Here is a 10,000-nt window from a genome sequence, read left to right on the forward strand (position 1 = left end):
GTCCACGTAATATTCAAAGGCAAATTAGTGTTTTAATTTTATGTTTAGTGCATTTTCAAGCGTATTTTATGCAGAACGATTTCGGTGATGATACTTATGAAACAAAAAAAAAAAAAAAAAAAAAAAAAAATCAAGAAAACTACTGAAGCCTGAAAGGTTTTTACTATTGATGACATAATTATCAGTAGCTGAGGTTTTATGTTGAAGCAAAATGCCCCTAGCAGGTAAACACTTAAATGGTAAAAAGTTAAGTTAATAACAGTCATTAACTTTTACATCAGTTTCCCCCCTTCCGATTTTGAAGACTGTTATTGTGTTTTCATCCAGAAGTTACCAAAAGGTGAAGAAGGGATTTCCAGTAGAGAAATTCGATAAAGGTGCATTGTGCAGTATTGGTCAGTGTACGTACATCGGTAAGAATATCGTTCCTTTGTTTTTTTTATGTGATTTACTTATTTCTATGTTTTTAGTATTATACTATCTATGTTTTATGTTTTTTCTTATTATTGTTATTACATATTTTTAAAAAGTATTGTATTTATTTAGTATTTTTTGTAACAGGTATGATAACAGAATCAATAGCAGCGGTAGTAGTAATAACAATCATAAGAAGTAGCAGTGATGGTAACAACAATAATAATGATAATAGTAATAGTAATAAAAACAAGAATGATACTGATAGTAAAGATTTAAATACAAGGAAGAGAAAGATGATGAAGAGGAGGAAGAAGAGGATGGAGAGGAGGATGAAGAGGAGGAAGAAGGAGAGGAGGAAGAAGAGGAAGAAAAAGAGGAAAATGAACAGAAGGAAGAAGATGGAGAGGAGGAAGAAGAGGAATATGAAGAAGGGGAAGATAAAGAAGAATTGGAAGAAGAAGAAAAAGAGGAACAGGAGGAAGAAAAGGAATATGAAGAAGAAGAGGAAGGGGAAGATGAAGAAGAAGAAGAGGAAGGTGAAGATGAGGAATAAGGGGGAGATGAAGAAGAAGTGGAGGAAGAAGAGGAGGAAGACGAGAAGGAGGACGTAGAGAGAGAGAGAAAAAAAGGAAATATGGAAATCAGAATGCCGATCTTCGAGGAAGTGAGTTCGCGCTCGGCCAGAATTCCGGCAAGAGATTAATTAAACAAATTTTATCATTTAACAAAAGCTCAACGGTTTGGGCTTTCCTTTCTCCACTTTTTTTCTTTATTTCTTTTATTTTCTCTTCTTCCCTTCCTCCTATATTTTCTTCTCCCAGTTTGCTCTCTTTCTCTCTTTTTTTTTCATCTTCCATTTTATCCCATTTTTGTTTTGCCTCTCGTCTTTATTTCTGTTCCTATATTTTCCGGTCTTCCTGGCCCTTTTCATTTAATTAATTATTTATTTACACTTACGGCAAAATTATGTACAAGCTTTATTTACCTGATTGGAATATAGTATCCCCTGGAGACATGGGTTCATAGTATATTTCCCCATGAATACTGAAGACCGCCTGACGCATTAGCTTTTAACAATTTTCATCTCCTATCCTTTCATCTTTATTTTCTCCACTCTTTCCGTACTGCGCGAGAACAAAAAAGGAAAGAGCTGGGAATGCCGAGTGTCTAGCCAAGGATGACCGAAGTTAATTCTATGATAGCTTTTGATTTATTAAGATCATCAAATGACTATCAAGCCAAAAGAAGCTCCGCTAATATTCTTTCACGCCGGGAGACATCAATCTGCTCGGGTTAAAAGAAAAGTAAAGAAAAGAAAAGAAAAGAAAAAGCAGAGATATTATTAACTATGGTATGAATTGAATGACTTTTCTGAAGGCTTAATCACAAACGTTCTGTGCCACCGTGGGATGTAAGGCACTTTGATTCGATCGAAGCAAATGTTCCTCCTAAGACTGTAATAATAATGTGTTTCAAAAAATTTAATGTCAAAAATTGATATTTTGAACCACATATATTACATCAAGAAAGATTGCTCTATCAAGCAGGTGATATGCAATGAGGTTCGGTAATATCTCAGGAGGATATGCCAGGCTGTGCTGCTGTTCTGCACAGTGCCAGTGGGCAGATTCATAAAGTTGACATCAGACTCAACAATTTTCCAGGCTGAGCTATTTGCTTCACTCGTTGCTTTTAAATCAGCTGATCAAACAGAAACAAATGCACTTATTGCAACTGACTCCCTTTCTTCAACTCAGTGAAGAAAAAGATGCCACGGGGCTTGTTTGTACAGCAAGAAGTAGACTAAATAGACTTCATCGTAAGGGCGTTAACAATAAATTGCTTTGGATACCATCTCATATCGACATCAAGCTCCATAGGGCGGCCGATAACGTATCAAAGTCATCAGCTCAACAAGGCTTCATTGAGTAATGATATAGGCGTAGCACCTAGCCATGGTCACAGTATGTTAAAGCAAAAATATTTAAGGCTGATTTTGAACGTGACGCAGAAATAGGAATTAGCAGATCAGTATCACAATGAAATGTTAACAACGAAACATATTTACGGAATAAATAATAAGTAACGTGTGATGTGGTTGCAGTTGGGAATGTAATATAAGATTTCCTCGGGAGTTGAGATCATTTGCCTGTAATAGATAGTTCTATTTTTCATGATACAATTTGTAAGATGTGTAATATAATATATATTCATTTCATTGTGCTCCAAGAAATGCATGATATAGTTGTTGTTTTTTTATCAATATTCTGTAAATTACTTCCATGTATATGATAATGTATTTGAAATGATGCCACTGTATAAAAAAAAAAAAAAAAAAAAACATAGTTCCTGTGCCTTTTCAAATATGTATGATTGTATATTATATTCAATAAACTTTTTTTTAGAACCAATTAGATCTCTTGCACTTCCTCCTTTCATCCTTCCCTCCTTACTTCATCCTTCCACCCCCCCTCTTCTCTCCCTTTTCCTCTTCCCCTTTCGTCTTCTTCCCTTCCCCCTCTTCCTTCCTTCCTACTTCTTCTCTCCCTTTTCCTATTCCCGCTTTCGTCTTCTTCCCTTCCCCCTCTTCCTTCCTTCCTACTTCTTCTCTCCCTTTTCCTATTCCCGCTTTCGTCTTCTTCCCCTCCCCCTCTTCCTTCCTTCCTTCCTGCCCCCCCCCCCCCTCCCCCCCGTTCTATGCAAACACCCCAAAGGCTAACTAAGGATGTTAGATTATGACCCCCCGGCACCTCCCTCCTCAGCCCTACGCCCCCTTTCGACCTCACTCCCCTCCCCCCCCCCCCCACCTCTCCCTGGGGCATGTCCTTTATTGTGGATGTCGTATAAAGGGATTAAACCTTGGGATTGAATTTAAGGAGTTAGGGCGGATTTTTTTGATTTTTTTTTTTTTATGGTGTTCGTGTTTTTTTTTTCTCGTTTTAAGTGTTCTCTCTCCTTTGGGTGGCGGGGGGGGGGGGGTTATGTTGTTGTTTTTTTGTGTTATCTCTTTAGACTTGATGGTAAATTGTTTGGTTTTATTTTCTTTAGGTTAATGTCTGATTCGTCTTGTTTTGTCGTGCAGTTGATTGTGTTGCATATTCCTCTGGGGTCTTTAAAGTGTTGTATTATGCTATACACAATCTTTATCATTTGCATCTATATTTTAATTCTGCTTGCGTTGCGTTCGTGCGTTGCGGTTGCATTTAACGGCGGAAATCGCGTTTCGTTTCGTGTGACTTTTACTTTAACTCAAGAGGTCATCTTAAACTTGGACTCTTATTCCATGTGACTGCGGACTTGAAGGCGATGCATTTTGGTGGACACACACACACACACACACACACACACACACACACACACACACACACACACACACACACACACACACACACGTACGTACGTACGTACGTACGTACGTACGTATGTATGTATGTATGTATGCATGCATGCATGTATGTGTATGTATGTATATAAATGTGTGTGCCTAGTGTGGACGGATACGTGTATATGAGAATTATATATATATATATATATATATAATATATATATGTGTGTGTGTGTGTGTTTGTGTTTATTTTCCTTTGTTCGTCCTTAAAGCACGCTCTCGGAAGCCCCTTTGTCTTTGTTCCTCGGCCGGGACTCGAACCTCGTTATCAGCGGATTTCAGTTGCATGGGAATTGAGGTTGATCTTCGCGGCGGTGCAAGGGCCGTTGCGGCGGCGGCGGCGGCGGCGGCGGCGAGGGTAATGTGCGGTTGGTGGGGTTGATGGAGTAGTTGTTTTGTTGTTGTTGTTTGAGGAAGAGGGGAAAGGAGAGAGGGAAAGAAGCGTCAGTGGCATCACTGCCGAATGTTTTTTTTTTTTTTTTTTTTGCCATCGTCGTTATTATCGTCATCGTCATCATTATCATTATCATTATCATTATCATTATCATTATCATTATCATTATCATCATCATCATCATCATCATCATCATCATCATCATCATCATCATCATCATCATCATCATCATCATCATCATCATCATCATCATCATCATCATCATCATCATCATTATCATCATCATCATTATCATCATCATCATTTCATTATTATCATTATCATCATCATCAGTTTTCATCGTTGTTGTTATTGTAATTATATTTTTCTCTTGTTAGAGGTTTCATTTTTATTAATGTTTAAACATAACGAAAACATTTAATAATTATGATACTCTAGCAAGCCAAATTTGTATTGAACGTGTGATGACAATTTCGAACAAAAATTTGAACATTGGACATTCCGTTGATATGAAGTTTGACTCACTAATGAGATCTACCAAATGACAGTGTTTAGCAACAGCCTTAATAAAAATAGACAAACACAGTCATACCAGAAAGGAGTTAATTGCCTCCGGTGACGAAATCGGGGAGGAATTCGTCGGATTGCAATGAAATATAGTATTGAATGCAACTATCGAGGATGTGTACAGAACAGTTTGAATAATGGGAGTATAACAAAAAGCTGTCAAATGATTAATTGTATGTGTATATATTAAAATGGATAAATATTTAGATAAGTGTATACATAATTTATCGTTTGACAGTTTTATATATATGAACATACATACATACATACTTATATACATACATATACATATACATATTTGTGTAGAAATGTATATAGATACGTATGTATATGTATATATATGTATATATATATCACGTAACGTAATGAAAAAGAGTAAAAAATGAAGATATGTATCAGGTATTGATACATATTCCGAGATGGCCCCTCTAATTTCGTTGCGTCTTTGATTTTGTGGCAAATAATGACAAATTGAACGTGATTATTCTGTCACGAACGGAAAGGGCGCCCCTTCTAATTCAAATTTGATTGCTAAGTAAAAGCGTAAATTATGGGTGTCTCTGTTTTCGTGCATTTGCGTTCGTTGTAACGAGGTTTCGAGAAAAGGGGGCCATCTCGCTACGTAAATAAGAAACAAAAAAAGAAATGTAATAATTCATGTTTCTTATGTCTATTTATTTATTTATTTGTTTTTTTTTTAAAGTCAGGGTCTCATCTTTTGTTTATGGGTGTAGATCGACAGGTAGACAAGGCGATAGATCGTTGCATTGACGTGAATTATATTTGATCATTGGTATTTTTATATGTCTAGTCTCCAAGAGCTGGCTGGGGTGTGGTTGTCAAGAGCCAAGTCTGTAACCATGGCAACCGTTGTGGCGGTCCAGGGTGGGGGGAGAGGGGGAAGGGTATCCAAAGTCCAATCAGGTGTAGTGAGTGCAGGACCTTCCTTACCTCCTCCCCCCCTCCTCCTCCCCCACCCTCTACTCTCCTCCTACTCCTCTTCCTTCCCCTCTCCTTCTTCCCCTCTCTTGCTCTGTCCCTCCCCCCCCCCACCCCCTCCCCTCTACTTCTGCTCCTTCTCCTCTGACCAGTGTGGAAGTGGCATTCATGATTGGTTTCTCTCTTTCTCTGAAATCATCACATTTAGAATGTTTGTGTGTTATATTATATATATATTGCTTATTTATCTATTTATATGTATATATATGTTATATATTCATATTTATTGAGGCATATATGTTAATTTGTGTGTATGTATATGCGTTTGTATGAATGTATGTGTTTGTGTGTTCGTGTACAAGAATTTACCCCCTTCCGGGGCGAAAAGCTTGCAAAGACCCGATCTGTATTTTCTTTTCTTTTGAGACGCCACCAACTGACCTCGCCGCCGGAATTCGACAGTCGTCTTCTCCGACCTGTCTGTGCACTCACTCGACATTTTTCACCGTCGAGTAATGCTTGGGGGATTTCCTCGCATCTCGGCCGCCTTCTTCGGTTTCCAGTTTGTCATCTTGAAGCTCCTCCTGCTCTGCGTCTTCTGCTCCTCTCCGTACTCTGGCTTGTCACGTCTTCCCGCGCATCTTCGGATTCTACCCTCCTGCTGTCTTCAGTTTCCTTCCGTTTTGTTTTGAATTCTACGTTATCGTCATCGTCTTCGTCTTCATCTTCATCTTCATCTTCATCTTCATCTTCATCTTCATCTTCATCTTCATCTTCATCTTCATCTTCATCTTCATCTTCATCTTCATCTTCATCTTCATCTTCATCTTCATCATCATCATCATCATCATCATCATCATCTTCTTCATCTTCATCTTCATCATCGTCGTCGTCTTGTTCTACTTGTTGTCAATCATATTCAATATTCAACTTCCGCACATCGTCCTCAACTTCTTCCCGTCCGTTTAGGTTCAACTTCGTATCCGTCATCTTCAACTCCCCCCCCCCCCCCCGTCCGTTATCAGTCATACCTAACTTCCTCTCGCCGATTATCTTCAACTTCCCCCCGACCGTTATCTTCTTTCCGTGCGTTATATTCAACTTCATGTCCGTCATACTTAACTTCTTCCCGACCGTCGTCTTCAACTTCTCCCCATCCGGACATGAGACATTTGTAAACAAGCCTTCATAAAGTGTTGGCTGGTTGTCAATAATAACTGCTACCTGCTCTCCCAAGGTTCAAAAGAATGGTGTATATTGTCCCCCTATTCCAGGTAGATAGTATTGCCTCGTGCTTCAGTATATGTGACAAGTGTTGAGAAAAAAAAAAGGATGTTTGAAATAAGAATGGGAGATTTGAGACGCGAGGAACGGTATTATTAAATTATGTCTTTTTCTGTTCGAACTTCGGATTTCTAAGAATCGATGGATCGATGGCGAATTTTTGACTGAATAAGGTCGTCGAGAAAATGGCAAGAACTTGGAAGTGACACAAGTTATTTTATGAAATTTCATGATTATGTTGTGAAAATATATGTTGGTAGAAATAGGAAAAAGTGATCAATTTGCATATATTAACATGTCTATATGGTTAGATTAATGTTTAATATAATATAAAAAAATAGCTGTCAAACAATGTTCTACACTTATCACGAGAGGTGAAGTGTGGACGTGAGAGAGAGAGAGAGAGAGAGAGAGAGAGAGAGAGAGAGAGAGAGAGAGAGAGAGAGAGAGAGAGAGAGAGAGAGAGAGAGAGAGAGAGAGAGAGGGGGGGGGGGCGACCGAGCGAACCCAAGGAGCAGCAAGGCCAAAGGATCCTCTTCCTTGAACTCGTTGAAGACAAAAACATCGTCCATGTTTACAGCCGCGGCTCTCCCAACCTCGAGCTGCCTCACCTGATCACCTTACCCCGAGGCTCCCCTAATAGCGCCCTGGCCTCTACAGAGTAAGCGATGGACATAATCTCTCCCCACGAGGCCGGCGGCGGTGGTCGGTGCTCCTGGTCGAAAGGGAGGGCGATCGCTCACACCCCAGGAGGCAAGGGGGGTCGAGGCGGCGTCGGGCGGCACGTTGCAGTGTCCATAACAGCGCTTGTATACGTATTATCTTGCGCATTATTTTCTTGAGAGTTTGGTGATCGGCTCTTCTGGCAGATTTCGCTGTCTGTTCAATTGACTTCAAGGTTTATGGCTATGGTTATTGTTCTTCTAAATGATGGTTGTTGTCACTGGTATCTTGTGGTCACAGCGGAAGAGGAGCCTAATTCAGTTAGGAGTGACATGGGGCCCCTCTTTTGAAGACGTTTCAGAGGATGTTTGTGTATGAGCTGGTTGAGAGGAAGCAGGATGTGTGGGGCTGCAGAACGCCCACCTGTCCTGCAATCTTAGATCTACGTTAAAATGAAAAAAAGTTCAACAGTTCATGCAGAGGTTTTGAACTGCCGAGTTCTGCCGAGTCTTCCAGCAAGCTTATTCCCTGAAATGTCGGTGTGGTTAGGACCCCAATTTAGAGTGCCGGGTCTGCCCTGGCTGAGGTCAGGAAGGTCAGGAAGAAGGGAAACGGTGTTCGTGTTGTGGCTACGTCGGCTTCGGCTTTTGAAGGGATGAGAATGGTAATTTGGTGTTCGGCTGGAAGTTTTAATTCAAGGGAGGACTGTCCCGAAAAAAATGGATTTCGGTACATTAAGAAAGACTGATTCTTCACTTTTCTGCCTCTCACCATCCACCAGCCTCCGTTTCGGTACCACAATAGATTACTGATATTATTGCAGAATTGAATTAAATATTAAAAGGAATTGAGACACGCATTTTAGGGAAGGGAAAGGGCACCGGCTTCGAAGTTTTCCTCGAGGGCGCCGGGAGAGGGACTGGGCGCGGCGTCTCTCAAGGGGAGTTGCTTGGGTCCTCGGGTCTGTGGTGTAGGGGAGGGAAGGAAGGAAAGGGGAGGAGGAGTGAAGGGGAAGGAGAGGGAGGGAGGAGGAGGAGGAGGAGGAAAAGGAGGAGGAGGAGAGGAAAAAGAAGAAGGCGAAGGCAAAGGAGAAAGAGAAAGAGAGGGAGAGGGAGAGGGAGAGGGAGAGGGAGAGGGAGAGGGAGAGAGGAAGAGGGAGAGGAAGGAGAGAAGAGAGGGGGGGAGCAATAAATACGAAAGAGGGGGAAGAAATGTAGGAGGAAGAAAGCAATAAATGAGAGAGAAGGGAACTTCAAGAGGAGAAGAGAAAGGTGGGAGAGAAGGACCACAAGAAGGAAGGAAGAGCTGGAACTCGAGAGAGAAAGGGAAGAGCGGGGAAGGAGAGCAATAAAGAACAGACGAAGGGAACAGCAGGGTAAAGTGATTGAAGGAAAGAGACCAATAAAGAAGAGAAAGAGAGAGAGGGGGGAAGAGTAAGAAAAATAGTTACCGAAATGTAAGGGAAAATAATCTGTAAATAAGAGGAGGAAGTAACGAGGGAAGATGAAACAAGGGAAAGAAAGCAAGAAGTAGAACACAATTGGAGAGAGAAAAGGAGTTTATAATAATTAAAAAATAACAACATGAAAAGGGAGATAATGAGGAAGAGGGGAAAGGAGAGGAAAAGAAACGTCAGATGCATCACTGACAAATGTTTTATATATATCTTTATTTACCATCATCATCACTGCTATTGCTTTAGTGTATTTGATCGTCTCATATCTGATATTACATAATTATTATTAACAAACTTAATTATATTTAAGATAATTGAAAATCCGATCTCCATTCCAACCACATAGACCAATCAACCATGCCTTTTATATGTACGGAGATGTTGAATGTGACCCCAACATAGCTATGTGGTCCGGCCCGTATAACTTGGATACAAAAAAACGTTGCCGATTTGAATAAATTGGCGAATGCAGGCGGTATTAGCTTTAAACTGAAGAGTTGAAGATTCTTTACCTTTTTTTGCGGGTCGGAATAACATATGTGGATTTTTATTCTTAATTATGTATGGTGATGGGTGTGTTATGCTGAATCTTTGACACTGAGTATGTTTTTTTGGTTAAGAATAACACACGTAGATAATTCCTCAGTTATGTAGAGTGGAGAGGAATTTTATGCTGATTCTTCGTCAATGGGTTTACTATTTTCTGTCCGACTGACACGTGTGGAATTTGTTTTTACCGGTTTTATGCGGTAGAAAGGAGATAGTGAGACCTGAATATAGCAGTGATATGACCTTTGATTTTGTTTTAATTGTTAGGTGGATGAAGTGAGATTTCCCTTTTGTAATATTTGTCAAATTTCGTTTTTTTTGTTTCACTCTGGGGAAAAAAAATGCA

The 10,000-nt window shown here is 40.1% G+C and overlaps 1 protein-coding gene across 3 annotated transcripts in view; it reads left to right on the plus strand.

The window, feature by feature from the left end:
• Window positions 1-10,000, plus strand: part of LOC125034272 (nascent polypeptide-associated complex subunit alpha, muscle-specific form-like) — a 241,866-nt gene that overhangs the window by 112,221 nt on the left and 119,645 nt on the right. The gene's annotated exons all lie outside the window — the stretch shown is intronic.

Source organism: Penaeus chinensis, chromosome 17 (genome assembly GCF_019202785.1).
Source record: "Penaeus chinensis breed Huanghai No. 1 chromosome 17, ASM1920278v2, whole genome shotgun sequence".
Classification (NCBI taxonomy): domain Eukaryota; kingdom Metazoa; phylum Arthropoda; class Malacostraca; order Decapoda; family Penaeidae; genus Penaeus; species Penaeus chinensis.